The sequence below is a fragment of the Lepisosteus oculatus genome, unplaced genomic scaffold (assembly GCF_040954835.1).
Source record: "Lepisosteus oculatus isolate fLepOcu1 unplaced genomic scaffold, fLepOcu1.hap2 HAP2_SCAFFOLD_62, whole genome shotgun sequence".
Classification (NCBI taxonomy): domain Eukaryota; kingdom Metazoa; phylum Chordata; class Actinopteri; order Semionotiformes; family Lepisosteidae; genus Lepisosteus; species Lepisosteus oculatus.
Genome location: NW_027168171.1, coordinates 229,794 through 247,076, shown reverse-complemented (window position 1 = coordinate 247,076; position 17,283 = coordinate 229,794). Strand labels below are relative to the sequence as shown.

The window sequence follows — 17,283 nt, the reverse complement described above, 5'->3', positions numbered from 1 at the left end:
GTGTGCGCACGGAGCGAGCCTTCCCTGCGGCGGAGCGCGGGAACTTTCTCCCACCTCCCGCTGCAGGAGTTGTGTGCGCTGCAGCGGTGCCGAGAGAAAAGCACAGAAGGCAGCAGGCTCTGGAGAGCAGGTAAGAGACGGAGCCTTGTGGGCAGGCGAGCAGGCCCGTTTTTTGGAAATTGCTGAAAAGGTTTGTTCGGTGTGTGGCAGGCGCACGTCGCGAGCTTGCGTGGCGATCTGCCGGTCTGGAGTTATGCAAATGAGGCCGAATTGCATCCCGGGACATGCTGCGAATGCGCAATGGCGACTGCAGATGTGTAGGAAACGGCGCGCTCGTTTTCTCGTTTTGCCCACACTTTTGAGTGTTAGTGTGGCGTGTGAGTGTGCGAAAGAGTGGGCCCAGCAGGAGGCGGTGGCGTGCGGGGCGAGGAGGTGGCCTAGGCTGCGCAATTTGTGCTGTGGGTGCGGGCCTCTTGCAACTTGGTTTATTTGGTTTATTTATGGTTCGCATAAATAAAACCGGAAAAGAGGAATTTATTCTGCTTCCTGTGCGTGCAGTAGTTACAAAGTTGAACGTCTTTACACGATCTGCTGCAGTTTTCAGTGGGCGGGCTTTGTCAGATGGCTTTTAAAAACGCACTGTGTTTCGGCTCGGGAAACATCATGAGAAGTGTCCTGCATGTTTTCAGTGTATAGCTGTCTTTTAACGCATACAGAATTCATTCAAAATCATTGATTTCTCCAATTAACAAGGGTCCCTTAAAGGATGAGTCAAAGTAACGTCTAATCGGATTAGTTTCCTTTGAGCTGGTTCAGAGTTTGCTCAAGAGTTTACCTTTCACAGATGCGCAAAGAAGAATGTTGGGGGTGCATGCTTCAAGGCGCCTTACAGCTGTAGGGAGTGATTTGAGACGATTCGTGGCGTGTGCTCGTTCCCATATACCGTACGCCCCGGGGTGCAGTGCCAGGATGACGTACAATACTGCTTGGGCATGTAACGGCATTATATGCAAGTGCGGGACGTGAGGGTTTTCGTTTGTTCTTTTTGTTTTGCTCTGCTTTGCTTTGTTCCGTGGTCAAGAGGCGTAAGGTAAGTTGTAATCCAGGGAGTACACTGGTGGCAAACAGTCCAAGGTGAGAGGTGAGGTCCAAAGTCGAAAAGGCAGAAGGGGAGTCCAATATCCAGAATAAAAGAAGTAATGGAAAAAACGCCAGGTAGAGCTCTCAAGGAGTAGACTCAATACCAGCGGGAAGCAGGTAAAGATGGTAAAAATAGCACTGCGTACCGCACGGTGGAGTGTGTGCAGGTGGGTTAACTCGTGCGGCGGCGTTTGTTAATAATCACCCGCTGCTGGTGCTGATTAGATTGCTTAAGAGTTGGTCTTAACTGCCTGGCGGTCATGACAAGCTCCTCTTTAAGCTGTGGTTTAGTTTTGCATTCATGTGTTTCTAGAGCAGTTATTTATGGGGGTGGGTGGGTCTTTCACAGAGGCTCAGGACAAATCCCCTGCATGAAAGTCTACTGTGTGCGTTCAAACAGTCACAGGTCAAGAGCCAGGCAGGAGGACAATGGACAGAAGAAGCAACAAACTAAAAATAAAAGAACGAATATGAAAAAGCCACCATCTTTTTCTTTTCGACATTTTCCGACTTTCATGCAAGCCAGGACAAAGTTGCTCGTAGCTACTTGTGGATTCAAATACTCTATCGAGTGCTTTGATGAGTTTTTGCAATTTGATTGTCGTCCTGTCAGCCTGTTTCTGTTTTTTTTTTTCAATCTAGGGATGGAAAGTATGAGGGAAATGATGGAGCAATCAATAACCGCTCCGGAAAAATGGCAGAAAGAAATGGTCCGTCACTAAGGACATTTGTGAAGCAGAGGAGTGACATCACCACAAAGGCGACACATTCTGCTGATGGTTTTGGTGAATAATGATTGAGGCGCGTTAAGAGAAAGGTAGCTGTGTCAGCATGCGTAGGCTGCAAAGGATCAAGCAAAGGTTTGCTCCATGCTGAAAAGAGAAGAAAAGAAGCACAACGTTTCGACTGTGGAGCCTTCTGCGCCATTTTCTTTAGCGGTGATGATGTTTACATTGGAAAAACTGAGACATGCGTCCCTGGGTGGGCTTGAACCACCAACCTTCCGGTTAATAGCCGAATGCGCTAACCGATTGCACCACAGAGACTGACGGCCGCTTGAGCTCCCTACATTTGCAGGTTTATGGTCAAAGAAAACAATCACTTGCACTTCTTGCAGCCGGCAATCTTTTTCCACTGACAACCAAGAAATGGATTTCATCTTTCACAAGCTGTATGGATTTCTTCAAAAACAAGTTATTCCAGAAAGGAAATGAATTCTTGCATTAAACTGAACCAAGCTGTACATGTTTGTCTGAAATGAGACATTCGGCACAACAAGACACGGAGAGAGGCACCGCTGGTATTCAGACCCAGGATCGCCTGCTTACTAGGCAGGCACTTTAAGCCACTAGGGAACAGCGCCAGCAGAGCACCGCCCTTTTACAGACACTTGGACACATCTGTGTTCGGTGTGCACTTAACCTGCTCTCTGAGCCCGTTGCCTCCGTCCCATTTAATAGCAGAACTGACGCCAAGAGAAATGATGAGAAATGGCATTTATCGGGCACTTTTCATGTCCAAGGAGCTCAATGCCCTTGACACCTCCCATTCTTTGGCGACACCATTTTTTCTTTTAATTTCTATACTTATTGATAGAATAAAAACGATATGTCATGTACTGTAAGGGAAATGTCTCTTTTCATGGGGAAAGCTAGCACCAGCAAATGTTGTGTTTAGAAGAAGTGATTTAACATGACACGTGACCTAATTTACCGGAGCAAAAGCTCACCCAGCAAGCCCTGCTTTACTTCTACAGGAGAGAAGTACTGTAGAGTCTGCAAGATGTTCAGCTGGGTAGCTACGTCAGCATGCCTCGGCTGCAAAGGAACAAGTAATAGGTTTATTGCATGCTGAAAAGAGAAGAACGGAAACACAGTGTTTCGGCTGTGAGGTCTTCTCACACCTGAAGAAGCCTCACACCTGTAAAAGGCTCCATGGTTTTCTTTCTTCTCTTTTCAACATGGAATACACCTATTGTCTGCAAGATGTGACAATTTCATGGTGTTTTGGAAGAAAACCTTTTTTCTTTGAATTCAAAATCAATCGGAATTTCAGCACGACACATCAACACTTTTTCTTTTTTAAGGAGATGATATTTTAAACCTGATAAAAATAGTAGGAAACACAAGTTTCTTGCTGTGAAAATTTAGATGGGGAAGTGTACTACTAGTAGCAGTGTAGAGCTCTCTGTGGTGGAGTGCAAGCACATGTTCTATGGGCCAGTGGCGTAATGGATAATGCATCTGACTTCGGATCAGAAGATTGTAGGTTCGAATCCTGCTTGGCTCGTGTGGCTTTTAAACCTCTCAGGTTCCTCGGTAACAGGTTGCTGTCATGTATATGAACTATAGAAAAGCATTTGCCACAACCCGTAAATTAGCACGCAAGTGCGGGCTAGTTAACACAGAACTGTATGGAGATCATCTCCAGCTCCGAGCTCAATTGCAATGAAAAAACATGCAGAACAGAACTGGAGAGCAGCTGAATTTGTGCTCGGTAGGGTGGGGAGGACTCAGCATTGCTATTGTTCTAATTGGCATAAACTGCAGGGAATCTGAATCAGAACATGTCAGTTAGTTCGATCATTGCGTCAATATGTAGGCCACGTTAATATAGAATTATTAGTTTGTCTGTCTCGTCTTTGTATATAGCTGAATGTCCCTGACAATTTCATGTTAGTTTTTAAGAACGACATTGGTGCTAATATATACATATATAGCATATAAGGAACACGTAAAAGTTTAGTCCATGCTGAAAAGATAAGAAAACCGCCACAACGTTTCATCTTGGAATAAATCTTTACTTGTTGTTTTGCAGCCTACCCATTCTGACCTAACTCCTCCCTTGAAATTCCCTAACAGATAAGGGTACGTAACGGCTCATGCGATGCTCAGTTGCAATTTGTCCCAAAACAAACAAGAACAGCAGCTGAGGGTTTGAGTTTGAACATGCACTGTATTAAAGCAGCTTTTATTTCCATTGATAAATGCTAGATATTCCTACAGAGATTCTCCAGGTGTGTAAGCGATTCCTGTTTCTGTTTCTATTTCTGTTTCATATATATAAACAGTATATATATATTTGTTACATGTGTCTCTGCAATAGTATAAATGTGTTATACACTATCAGGGGCTGCTTTTTTGTGCACCTCATCTACAACAAGGGATTTTTTTTCATTTATGTTTGTGGACCTTCACCATTTGAGGAAGTGAGTTAGATAAGAAAGTTACAGGTATGGTGAGCAATGACTGACAAAGGCACGTACTGCGTATTCCTTACAGAAGTGTAAGCAATTTGTTCTAAAAAACACCGGCTAAAGTCCAACATCGTTAGCAATCTTATTACTTAAACAGAATTAACATCAATAAACTGTAAGGTGCTGGTACATGCGAGTAGATTTGATCTTCTATTAAACAAAAATGCAATTACAGCTCTAAAAGGTCAACCTAGACTTCTGTAACAGATCAGTTCAGATCATCGCTGTTCCTCTGACCTTGTGAGTCTTTGGAATTTTAAAATTGTATTTTGCTTGCCTTTCATGTGGTCTGTGTACAAGTCACTGTGGCGTATGCGGTCCTACACAGCCTTGCTATAGACGTGACGAGCCTCCGCTATGTTGCAATGGAGAACAGGTTCAGTATGGAGCTGCCGAGAAAATTCAGCTGGAAAGCTCGTTGCAGAAAAGCATCGTTATCTGCGTCCAGCTGCAAAGCGTCACTCGTGGGTGCTGAAGAATCGATTTCCAAGGCAGTGGGTCTAGGCGATTTAGAGTGTTAAAGGTCCCAGCGAAAACAAAACAGCGCTGGTCCTTTTTCATGCACGCACGAGAGCAAATGCAAAGGACACCGTAGTCGGCAGGATTTGAACCTGCGCAGAGAGACCCAAACAGATTTCAAGTTTGTTGCCTTAACCTCTCGGCCACGATTACAGTAAATACGCCAGCTGTTGGCTTCTTGCTACAATCGAACAGGGAGTGCGAGGCGGCGGCGGCGGCGGCAACTTTTTTCAAGTTCGCTCTCCGTTTAAGAAACCTTTTACGCCATACGTGTAAGCAGACACACACCTCAGAGTACTTAAGGGTGGCTTCAAGTTGGAATGATAAAGTTTCCCCGTTCGGACATGAAAATAGAACTTTCTTAGACAGAAAGAAATCAACAACGGAGACATGTGGACGACGATTTCAGTCACTGCACTTTGAATAGCATTTTTACTCGAGTTACAGGAGATGCACGAATGGCCCTTGACCTACGCTCTTACGAATGCCTTGGAACATTCAAAGAGAACAGCCCTCAAGTCCTGCGGTTTATTATAATGCTGTTGCGTGTCGAGGCAGTATTTGACTCCGTCCTACCGTTGAGACACGGGGCGTACTGTAAATGAACTGCACCTGACAGCTTTAGAAAAACACCTGGGCTCAGTACGGTGCTGAGAGCTCAGCGTTGCTGTTGTTCTAATTAGCACGCACTGCATCGGCTATGACCCGAACTTTTCAATTATTCCGATCAGTAAGTCAACACGTAGTCCACATGAAAGGTAGAAATATTCTCTTGTCTGTCTCTTGTTTTTATAGAACTGAATGTCCCTGACAATGTACTGTTAGTTTTAATTGAAGAACGGCATCTGTGTTCAAATATACCAGACAAGTTTACGTAACTGCTCATGCAACACTCAGTTGTAATTAGTCAAGAAATAAAGTCGAACAACAGCTGCGAGTTTGATTCTGAACGTATGAGATTGCAGCGCCTTTTACTTCCATTGACAAATGATAGATATTCGAAGAGAGATCCTTCAGACCAGCAAGCAAACCCACGGCTATTTCGGTTTTCTATCTAGGCAACGTTGGTGTCTGCGATAGCATACATGAAAGCGTGATGCAATTTCTGTGGCTACACTTGTTGCACGTCATGCACAGTAAGAGTGTTTCTAACACCAAATACAAAGTCAACAATTAGCGATCACGCCTTCTCCTCAGTTAACCCACTGAAACCCTTGCTGTTAACAGTTCTTTACTGCGTGCTTTACGAGCACCTACATATTGTGTCGGTTCTTTCAGCTTTATTCATTAGGTTTTCAAAGGCATAAGTAGAGCACCAGAGGTGCGAACACAAAGTGTGTGGTTACCTGAAGAATTGATTTCCATGGCAGGGGGGACAAGCGATTTAGCGTTTTTATAGCACGAGGAAAGGAGAAGCGGCACTACGCCTTTTCAGCGCAGGCACAAAGCGACGTGCGGCAGACGCCGTAGTCGGCAGGATTCGAACCTGCGCGGGGAGTCCCCAATGGATTTCGAGTCCATCGCCTTAACCACTCGGCCACGACTACAGCGAGCTCGCCGCTGCCGCATTCCTCCTATAATCTAACACGGAGTGCGAGGTGGCTGCGGAAACGTTTTCAAAGTCGCTCTCCGTTAAAAAAAAAACCTTTCAGAAAATACGTGCCGGCAGACAGACACGCCTCAGAGGGTTTAAGGCTGGCTTCACGTTCAAATGATAAAGTCTCCCCGTCCAGAAGTCAAAATGCAACTTTGGCAGACAGAACAAACATCAACAAACCACAAATGTGGACAAGGATTTTACAAGCTGCACCACATTGCACTTTCAAAAGCATTCGTGTTAGACGCAGGAATTGCCTTTGATTTGCGCGCTTACGAACGCCACGGAAAACGAAACAAAACTAAAGCCCTCAGCTCTTGCACTTGATTATAATGCCGTTAGGTGTCGAAGCAGTAATTTACGTCATCCCACCACTGCAACACGGGGAATAGAGGGAAATGAGCACAAGGTGAGATATTTTTAATCTGTAAGGCTTCTGTAGTTTCTTTTTGAAATCATTGTTACAACATATTATGTAAAAGCATGTTGAAAAGAATCTACCTGCATTCCAGCGGCCCTGAGCAAGAGGCCGCTGTCCAGGAGGAAGAGATGCCAGAGGCTGCTCTAGAAACTGAAACAGAAGCGGATAAGGAAGGGGAAGATGTGAGCTCTGAAGAACTCTATCAGCAGTAAGACTTTTTATTTTTCAGATGTATCTATTTTTTACTAAAATTCTATTTGTCTTATAGGTATAAAATGTTTAAACCGGTGTTTTATATCCTTACAGGCCCTGAATAGTTAAAAAGTATCAGCAGGCCGGAAGAGAGTGGCCCAAGCTGGACTCTATAGAAAGCACTCCCTGGATGCTCCTCTCCTGATTGGATTCAAACAGTACCTTACCAAGGATCTGGGAGTGGCAAATTATTCTCAGGAGGTATTTATTTTTTAAAGGCATTAAAAATTAAGCAATGGTATCTTCATTGTAAATGTTTTTGTTTCTTAGCTTAAAATTCACCCAAAATGATGTCAGCCATAAACATCATGACTCTATATTTCCTACCTGAATCTATTCTACTTAAATTATTACATTATACACAATTTGAGTTAATTTTAAAAAGTAAAAGGTAATGAAAGGAATGCATTTTCATAAGAAAGATAATACCGATATGCATGTGATAATCTTCCTTATATCATGTAGTGCGTCATTTGGACACTTTGTGGGCTTGAAATACAAAGAAAATCATGTTCTATGGTACAAGATAAATACAAAACTTAAGCTTTTATTTTAATTAGATTTGTTTATAAAGCATAAGCAATCATTTATTACATCGCTTCTTGAATTAAATCTTTTGACAAGAGGTAAGACTTCTATTTTACATTTAAACCCATGTTTAGCTGTGTTTTTTAGATTTAACTGAACCAATTTCTGTGTGTGATAATGTCCTTGAATTCTGACAACATCACACTAAATTACATGATATAAAACAGCTAATGTTTCTAGAGATAAAGTTTCTGGGATGCTTCTAATTACTTTTTATTACCAGGGACAGTTTAATTCACCTTGTACAGTACTGAAAGACCAAGATGCTTTTTTTAAAAGTTATTTGACATTTTATAGAACTTTGTCTACTATGGCAACATGATGAGCTTGGTGAAACTTGGAAAAATACTGCTTGGCCACTTATCTTAATATAAAGATAGGATAAAGGTTTATCTTTTGCACCTACCTGACCCCCAGGGAAGGCCAATGCTTTCTAAGTTGATGGTTCCCTACAGTAGACTGTACCTTATCTTCAAAGGTAATGTATATTGACCCAAATCAGTTTTGGAATCCAATCTACTGACAAGATGGAGCACATCCTTTTTTCAGGATTTTAGCATCATACGTTTGGTATATTTAGTCCCTAATGCTGAAAGAAATGATCATAGAACATTTGGACACTTTGTGGGCTTGAAATACAAAGAAAATCATGTTCTATGGTACAAGATAAATACAAAACTTAAGCTTTTATTTTAATTAGATTTGTTTATAAAGCATAAGCAATCATTTATTACATTAATATATGTGAAAATAACATTTTAGCATCATACGTTTAGTATATTTAGTCCCTAATGCTGAAAGAAATGATCATAGAACATGACATCTAACCTTACCTGTGGCGTCTTTTATCCCTATTGCTCAATGCACGGTGAAAGCATTGCATACATGTGTCTGACAATGAGGAATGGGCCCCTGAGACAGTCATTTGCATGTTTCACAAACGATCGTATATTACTAGAGATTCTGTTTGGGATTCAGATGTGAATTCGGACAGCAATCCCTTTCAAGAAATGATATGTTCTGGATGAGGTCAAAGGTGATGGAACACTGTATTTAGGATGTGTTTGCAGTGATTGTGTGTCTCCTGCTTCAACGCAGTGATATATAGATGTGCTCCTGTAATTTATTGGTACATGGCCAGGGCAGTAAGCAGTCTGAGGATTTATTTCCAGACGGCATAGAGCAGTGAAGCAGTGAAGTAGTGCAACACACTGGATCATTATATTATTAGAATCTATTCTACTTAAATTATTACATTATACACAATTTGAGTTCATTTTAAAAAGTAAAAGGTAATGAAAGGAATGCATTTTCATAAGAAAGATAATAAGTATATGCATGTGATAATCTTCCTTATATCATGTAGTGCGTCATTTGGACACTTTGTGGGCTTGAAATACAAAGCAAATCATGTTCTATGGTACAAAACATAAGCTTTTATTTTAATTAGGTTTGTTTATAAAGCATAAGCAATCATTTATTACATTAATATATGTGAAAATAACATTTTAGCATCATATTATTACATACAGGTCTCTAGCTTCAACACAGTGAGATATATATATGCTCAGTGATTTATTGGTACATGCCCAGGGCAATAATCAGAATGAGGATTTATTTTCAGACGGGCTATAGGTAGTGTTGTGAAATACTTCAACACACTGGATCGCAGATTTAGACCCCCTGCACTCTTACTCCTTAAAAACCAAAGAAATGAAGATATGTAGCAATCACATTGTAACAGGGGTGACAGTGATTTAATGCTTATACTAGTGGACTTCTGGTACCTTTAGGGTACGGTGTTCCCTGAAGGGATCTCAAACCCTGCATTTCAGATGCCTAGCTGTATCGCTGATGTGTTGCACCTCAGAATCACTTTTAAACCTTACCTCTGGTATCTTTAATCCCTATTGCTCAACGCATGGTGAAAGTATTGCATAAATGTGTCTGAAAATGAGCAATGGGCACCTGAGAGTCATTTTCCTGTTCCACATGCAATTTCAACATTTTCCTTGGGAGACATCAAGCCAGCAAGCCACTGCTGTGGTTCAGTGGCCAGTGTGGAGTTCAGTGGCCCTGTTGTACACAGAAAGCACATTGAGTTCCTTGGACATGAAAAGTTCCAGATAAAAGCCATTTCTCATCCTTTCTCTTGGTGTCGATGTTGCTATTGTATGTAAAGGTGGCAACTTGCTCAGCGAGCAGGCGGAGCACACACCGAATGCAGATGTGTCTGAGTGGTGTGTCCAAGTGGCTGCAAAAGGACAGCGCTCCCGGGGCGCCGTGGCTTAGTTGGTTAAAGCGCCTGTCTAGTAAACAGGAGATCCTGGGTCCGAATACCAGCGGTGCCTTTTTTTGTTCTGTCTTCTTATTATTCCGATCAGTAAGTCAACACGTAGTCCACATGAAAGGTAGAAATATTCTCTTGTCTGTCTCTTGTTTGTATAGAACTGAATGTCCCTGACAATGTACTGTTAGTTTTAATTGAAGAACGGCATTTGTGTTCAAATATACCAGACAAGTTTATGTAACTGCTCATGCGACACTCAGTTGTAATTAGTCAAGAAATAAAGTCGAACAACAGCTGTGGGTTTGATTCTGAACGTATGAGATTGCAGCGCCTTTTACTTCCATTGACAAATGATAGAGATTCGAAGAGAGATCCTTCAGACCAGCAAGCAAACCCACGGCTATTTCGGTTTTCTATCTAGGCAACGTTGGTGTCTGCAATAGCATACATGAAAGCGTGATGCAATTTCTGTGGCTACATTTGTTGCACGTCATGCACAGTAAGAGTGTTTCTAACACCAAATAAAAAGTCAACAATTAGCGATCACGCCTTCTCCTCAGTTAACCCACTGAAACCCTTGCTGTTAACAGTTCTTTACTGCGTGCTTTACCAGCACCTACATATCGTGTCGGTTCTTTCAGCTTTATTCATTAGGTTTTCAAAGGCATAAGCAGAGCACCAGAGGTGCGAAGGCAAAGTGTGTGGTTATCTGAAGAATTGATGTCCATGGCAGCGGGGCCAAGCGATTTCGCGTTGTTATAGTACCAGGAAAGGAGAAGCGGCACTTCGCCTCTGCCGCGCAGGCACAAGGCGACAGGCGACATGCGGCAGACGCCAGAGTCGGCAGGTTTCGAACCTGCGTGGGGAGTCCCCAACGCATTTCGAGCCCATCGCCTTAACCACTCGACCACGACAAAAGCGAGCCTGCCGCCGCCGCATTCCTCCTATAATCAAACACGGACTGCGAGGTGGCTGCGGATACCTTTTTAAAGTTGCTCTCCGTTAAAAAAAAAATACCTTTCACAAGATACGTGCCGGCAGACAGACACACCTCAGAGGGTTTAAGGCTGGCTTCACGTTCAAATGATAAAGTCCCCCCGTCCGGATGTCAAAATGCAACTTTGGCAGACAGAACAAACATCAACAAACCACAAATGTGGACAAGGATTTTACAAGCTGCACCACACTGCACTTTCAAAAGCATTTACGTTCGTGTTAGACGCAGGACTTGCCTTTGATTTGCGCGCTTACGAACGCCATGGAAAACGAAACAAAACTAAAGCCCTCAGCTCCTGCACGTGACTACGAATCGTCTCAATCACTCCCTAGAGTCGTAAGGCGCATTGAAGGGTGCACCCCCATCATTAATCGTTGCGCCTCTGTGAAAGGAAAGCTCTTGGGCAGTCTTTGAAACAGCTCGGATGAAACACTTGATTGCTTCCATGTGCATCTGGAGCCCACCCAGTGGGCAAAAGACGTATAATATACGTCTATTAAACGCTTACCTTATACGTCTAAATGTGGTCTACAATTCGTCTAGAATGAAATTCTAATATACGTCTAAAGTTATACGTCAATTATACGTCTATGTTTAGACGTTCATTATACATAAATGGTTGGAGTTCTATTATACGGATAAATTTAGAGGACTATTATACATATATGGTTGGAGTTCCAGATAACTTTAGAGGTCTATTATACGGATAACTTTAGAGGACTATTATACATATATGGTTAGAGGTCTGTTATACGTATAACTTTAGAGGTCTATTATACGTATATGGTTAGAGGTCTGTTATACGTATATGGTTAGAGGTCTATTATACGGATAACTTTAGAGGTCTATTATACGTATATGGTTAGAGGTCTATTATACGCATAACTTTAGAGGTCTATTATACGTATATGGGTAGAGGTCTATTATACATCAAAGATAGATTTTATAGGTGTAGAAACAAGTAAACCAAGCCAATGATTAGATTTAGAAATGTATTCTGAAAATACACATTCACACCTGAAACATATGTATTTCAAATTATACATTGTATACAATCAATCAACAATCAACATATGGGCAATAATCATAAAAAACACATCTAGTCTTAAACTTTAGCTACAAATTCTGGTAATATGGCAATATACAGTATAGTAATGACAAACACAAAACTAATTACATTAACACACTAACTCAAAACCACATTTTGATTCAAATATACATTTTAAAATGTACAACTTCTATATTTCCAAGAAAAAAAAATATTACAATGGAAGTTAAGATGATTTTTTCCCACTATTTGCAAACCCTGTCTAATTGTCCTAACAGTTAGAACCAAAAACCTATTATTTTCAGTGTCCAGATCTCCTGGCCCCCTGCCTTTCATATGCATTCTTCAAGTAACACATTGCATGCTCCTTTATTTCTTTTTCTGTTGATGTAGGGTGGGACTTCAGCACCGCAGCTAGGAGAAAATTATATAATATTACTTCCCAAATAAATGATGATTAATATCTTCTTTAGTATAATCTAAAAAGTGAACGGTTTACTAAGCTCAAAACTGAAATAAATGTATAAAATTTGGCTTGCATCATAGCAGTTGAGCAATTAAGTCTGTCCTAATTAAAGAGTACCCAAAGTTTGAAAGTACAACATAGAATAAGAATAGAGAAACGGCAAAACGATTTTGTGTCATCTTCCCCATTCACACTATTTTATGTGCCATTTTTTGCTTATTCAAGTACTATTTTAATCAAAATAATATTAAGAAAGATCTGTATGTATTCAGATAGTATTATTATTGTTCATACTTACTCGTCAAAAGAGGATTGCTGAGATATTTGCGGATATACTTCTACGTTTGAAAAACGTGTCCAAAATTGTGACCAACGAATACTAGCAATGCATTGTGGTATATAACCGGAAAATATGCTGGGTTCGATATTTTCTCAACGTATGCGTTTATTAATGTTGTCGATATTATGGTTGAAATATAACATTGATAATACATCGCGGCTATGTGCCCCCTGCTATGAGCTGATGTGCAATTTTAACGCATGTAGTTAGTAAGGATCGGTCACTGTTGTATGGTATTATATATAATGACATTATGGAATAGGCTGGGGACAGGCCTGGCATCACGGGGGGAGGGGGGAATGTTGCCCCTTCAGTTTTGGGCAAAAAGATTTACCTAACTTAATTTGCGCCCTAAAAAAATAGTTGTACTTTGTCAATGGTCAGACAACACTAAATGACACGAACAGTCACTCAGTCTGTTTGATGGGCAGGAGGGCTATCCGTCCAGGAACTGCACATATCAGTGTCGTTATTGAGTGTCAACATTACGATCCTGTTTGCTCAGGTGGGCCGATTCCTTGCAGTAGTTTATCATTATACTTAAAATCGTTATATAACTAGGACTAGTTATAGCACTCTGTGCTTTCTGTTGGTTTTACAACATTTTTTCTTAACGATTCAGAACGTCCATGTAGCTGCAAAAATGAACGCTTATGGTACTTTTCGCTCCAGGCAATACTCTCCAGTGAGAGTGACGAAAAATGTGAAACTGAACTTCATCGCAAATACCAGATTGCTAGTCGATATCTTCTATCATGAAGCACTAATCAATGGCATAGCTGCGAGATTTCATTTGGGTAGCTGCACCGTACAGCTCCGTTTCAACCGAAATATCACCCCCGCTCAGAATTTCAGACGCCCCCCTACAGATTTTTCCCCGGGCACCGCGCACTGATGGGGGACGGGGTTTCCAGGAAATGGTATCAACTTTTCTCAAGAAAATAAAAATAGAAACTCTATAGGCACTCAAACATTTTACTGTTTTTTTTTCAGGCAGGTGGCAAGACCCCTCCGCAAAACCCTTGTATGCCAAGCTGTGGGCATTGATTCGTCGAATATACGTATATTCACGGCGAAAATACGGCTATACGTATATATACGTCGCCTCGACGTATAATCAACGTCGAATTGCAACCGTAAAATCGACGACATTAATAAATGCATATATAACGTCGAAAACACATCTAACACTAGGAGTATACGGCACTCTGCACAGTGTACGAAGTAAATTATTTTCGCAGTAATTAATTTACACGTGTATAATAAATATAGTAAATATAATTAATTACTGCGAAAATAATTTACTTCGTACACTGCGCAGAGTGCCGTATACTCCTAGTGTTAGATGTGTTTTCGACGTTATATATGCGTTTATTAATGTTTATTTCACAGCGTCGTGCACCTTTTCATTGCTCTCGCTTTCAGAGCCTCCGCACGGCACACGACTCGACATCAGGAAGCACATTGAAGTGAAAGCAGGGAGCGCTGCGACATGCACTGTGCAGATCCCGCCACACTAAGAGGTATATAAGCGTCAAAGGCAAGTCATTCCGAGTTGGTCGTTTGTGTTTTCCGTTCAGACGCGAAATGCTGAAATGATCTCTCGGCTCTTCGGTTGTCATTTCTGCTCCGTAAAGGAATCACAGCACGCGTCGCCTTCCAGCACGCTGGGTCGGGACACGATGCCGGGGGTCGGAGCGTGCGATGTCTTCCTCGTTAGTATAGTGGCAGGTATCCCCGCCTGTCACGTGGGAGACCAGGGTTCGATTCCCTGACGGGGAGTAGCTTTTCTTTTACCTCCTTAGAGAAAGGACTGCCTTTCACTTCTCTGTTTTCTAACACAACGTCGTGCACCTTTTCATTGCTCTCGCTTTCAGAGCCTCCGCACGGCACACGACTCGACATCAGGAAGCACATTGAAGTGAAAGCAGGGAGCGCTGCGACATGCACTGTGCAGATCCCGCCACACTAAGAGGTGAGTGGGTCTGTTCGATGCACAAAGAACGCTTTGATAAGCGTCAAAGGCAAATCATTCCGAGTTGGTCGTTTGTGTTTTCCGTTCAGACGCGAAATGCTGAAATGATCTCTCGGCTCCTCGGTTGTCATTTCTGCTCCGTAAAGGAATCACAGCACGAGTCGGCTTCCAGCACGGTGGGTCGGGACACGATGCCGGGGGTCGGAGAGAGAGATGTCTTCCTCGTTAGTATAGGACCTGTCACGTGGACCTGTCACCTGTCCCCACCTGTCACGCGGGAGACCGGGGTACATCAGGACGCGCATTGAAGTGAAAGCAGGATGCGCTGCGACATGCACTGTGCAGATCCCGCCACACTAAGAGGTGAGTGGGTCTGTTCGATCACAGCGCTAGGCGAATCCCCAATCCCCTTTTGTGCGTGGCGACAGAAGAAGTCTGGTCTGTTTCCGCCCGGTTTCGATCCGGGGACCTTTCGCGTGTGAGGCGAACGTGATAAACACTACACTACGGAAACTGTGGTCAGATGTGCCCAGCGGCCCAGCGCTGAGCTTCGCCAATGCGATTCAGCTGCTTCCAGTGCCTTTATTGGGGTGCGCTGATGGACCGTGCTCTCTCTCCAGAGACCAGCACGCCTGTCATGGACGGAGCAGGAAAGACGGCGCCACATTCTACAGCCCTCTCCACGCAATCGACGAAATCGGGCTACTGAAGTGGAGAAAATCGCCTCTCCAGAAAGTGCAAATATCATCTTGGAGAGTATAAATCCTATTGCCGAAGGTCAGCCCTGTCTACCAGAGTGACCCTCCCACCTCCTGCAGCGATGGTCAGCTCGTCTCACACGCGAGAAGTTTCGGCTGGAAACAAGCGCCCCCTCTTCTCGCACGTTTTGCACGTTGAGTAGTTTTAATGCGGCTCCTTCGTACACAGTGCTGATCTTTTGGAAAGCAGGAGGCAAAATTGACACGTTCCCATACCGGGAGTCGAACACGGGCCATCTGGGTGAAAACCAGGAATCCTAACCGCTAGACCATATGGGAGTGCGCAACCCTGCTGTTCCGGGCATCATGCAAGCAAACTACATAAATATGAGAAAACACGCAAGAGAGTTGTCACTCAGAGTGTCGAAGGGTCGATGTATACTGGGGCTCAGTTGAAATGCAACGTCAGGACTTTCCCGAATTATGTCACACGAAGAGAGCACAGCCTTTTCCGCCCTGCCCCGTGTGTATCGGTAACTCGCCGTGATCGTATAGTGGTCAGTACTTTGCGTTGTGGCCGCAACAACCCCGGTTCGAATCCGGGTCACAGCAGAATAGGGGCGTCTGCTTTTACTACTTGCACGAGTGAAAGCAAAAAAAAGCCAATTGATGTGAACGAACGGCGCTTTACAGAGGAGTACTGCCTGACTGGATCGTTGATGAACGACAGGGACCACTCCGACCTCTTCTCGGGTTTCTTCAATGACTTACTAAGGATCTTCTTCACATTCGCCCATGCAGGGGAAGCCAGTTACACCAAAGCAAACGCAGGAAAGTGCAATTCAAGCAGAGACCAGGAGGGACTTGTATACACCGAGAGTGGTTGGAGAATGGAACAATGCGCCCAGCCCTGTTGCTGGAGCCGATTCTTGATGAGATCTTGGGCTCACTAAGAAGCCCCCGCTGGATGCTAATCTTTCTGTTGTTCTTGCAGGTCCTGCGCTGCTTTTGAGCCGACAGAGCTCGTCCTGATCTGTCGGCACAGCCCAATTGCAAATGATCGGCTCCGCATACAGAAGGAACGTGCGTTTGGTACAAGAGTGCATGAAGGCACCGGAAATACATTGGGAACAAATGACCGGTCGCTCAATACCTCTGTGAAGTACAGGAGCGTGCAAAACGAGGCTGTTTCCGCCCGGTCTCGAACCGGGGACCTTTCACGTGTTAGGCAAACGTGATAGCCGCTACACCACGGAAACCTGCAGGGATTGCTGCTGGTGTCTCGCTTGCGTTTCGGGCTGAGAAAGGGACACGTCACTTTAGGCAGGGGGCGCTGGAGAGAGGAACAAAGGGCGCGATGAAACAAAACACCGAAACCCGGGATCGAGCCAGGGACCTTTAGAACATACTCTCACGAATCGTTAGAATACGTGCGTTTGATCATCAATTGCGTAACAACCACATTCGTTCGACTTGAGCCATCAAGCTCATAGTTTTCAAATCTTGAAAGCTGTCATTGAGCACATCATAGTGTGCAGTACGCCCCGTAACTTGCGCACTTCAACAGAAAGAAGAGCAGACAGCTCCATAAATATGCGAGGCGCAGAGAGTGCAAGGCGAGCCGCACACGTTTCGGTGGCTGAGAGAGGGCAGTTTTTGCTTCTGCATTTCCCAAGTAAGGACGCATGACAACAAG

General features: G+C 43.4%; 6 non-coding genes across 6 annotated transcripts; 2 read left to right on the top strand and 4 right to left on the bottom strand.

The window, feature by feature from the left end:
- Window positions 1–2,112: 2,112 nt before the first annotated feature.
- trnan-auu (transfer RNA asparagine (anticodon AUU)) lies at window positions 2,113–2,186 on the bottom strand. The gene has a single exon. It is a non-coding gene; the product is annotated as a tRNA-Asn (tRNA).
- A 1,170-nt stretch (window positions 2,187–3,356) lies between these two features.
- trnar-ucg (transfer RNA arginine (anticodon UCG)) lies at window positions 3,357–3,429 on the top strand. The gene has a single exon. It is a non-coding gene; the product is annotated as a tRNA-Arg (tRNA).
- Window positions 3,430–6,380: 2,951 nt separating this feature from the next.
- trnas-cga (transfer RNA serine (anticodon CGA)) lies at window positions 6,381–6,462 on the bottom strand. The gene has a single exon. It is a non-coding gene; the product is annotated as a tRNA-Ser (tRNA).
- Window positions 6,463–10,050: 3,588 nt separating this feature from the next.
- trnat-agu (transfer RNA threonine (anticodon AGU)) lies at window positions 10,051–10,124 on the top strand. The gene has a single exon. It is a non-coding gene; the product is annotated as a tRNA-Thr (tRNA).
- A 5,730-nt stretch (window positions 10,125–15,854) lies between these two features.
- Window positions 15,855–15,926, bottom strand: trnae-uuc (transfer RNA glutamic acid (anticodon UUC)). The gene has a single exon. It is a non-coding gene; the product is annotated as a tRNA-Glu (tRNA).
- An 847-nt stretch (window positions 15,927–16,773) lies between these two features.
- On the bottom strand, window positions 16,774–16,846 carry trnav-aac (transfer RNA valine (anticodon AAC)). The gene has a single exon. It is a non-coding gene; the product is annotated as a tRNA-Val (tRNA).
- Between the last annotated feature and the right edge of the window lie 437 nt (window positions 16,847–17,283).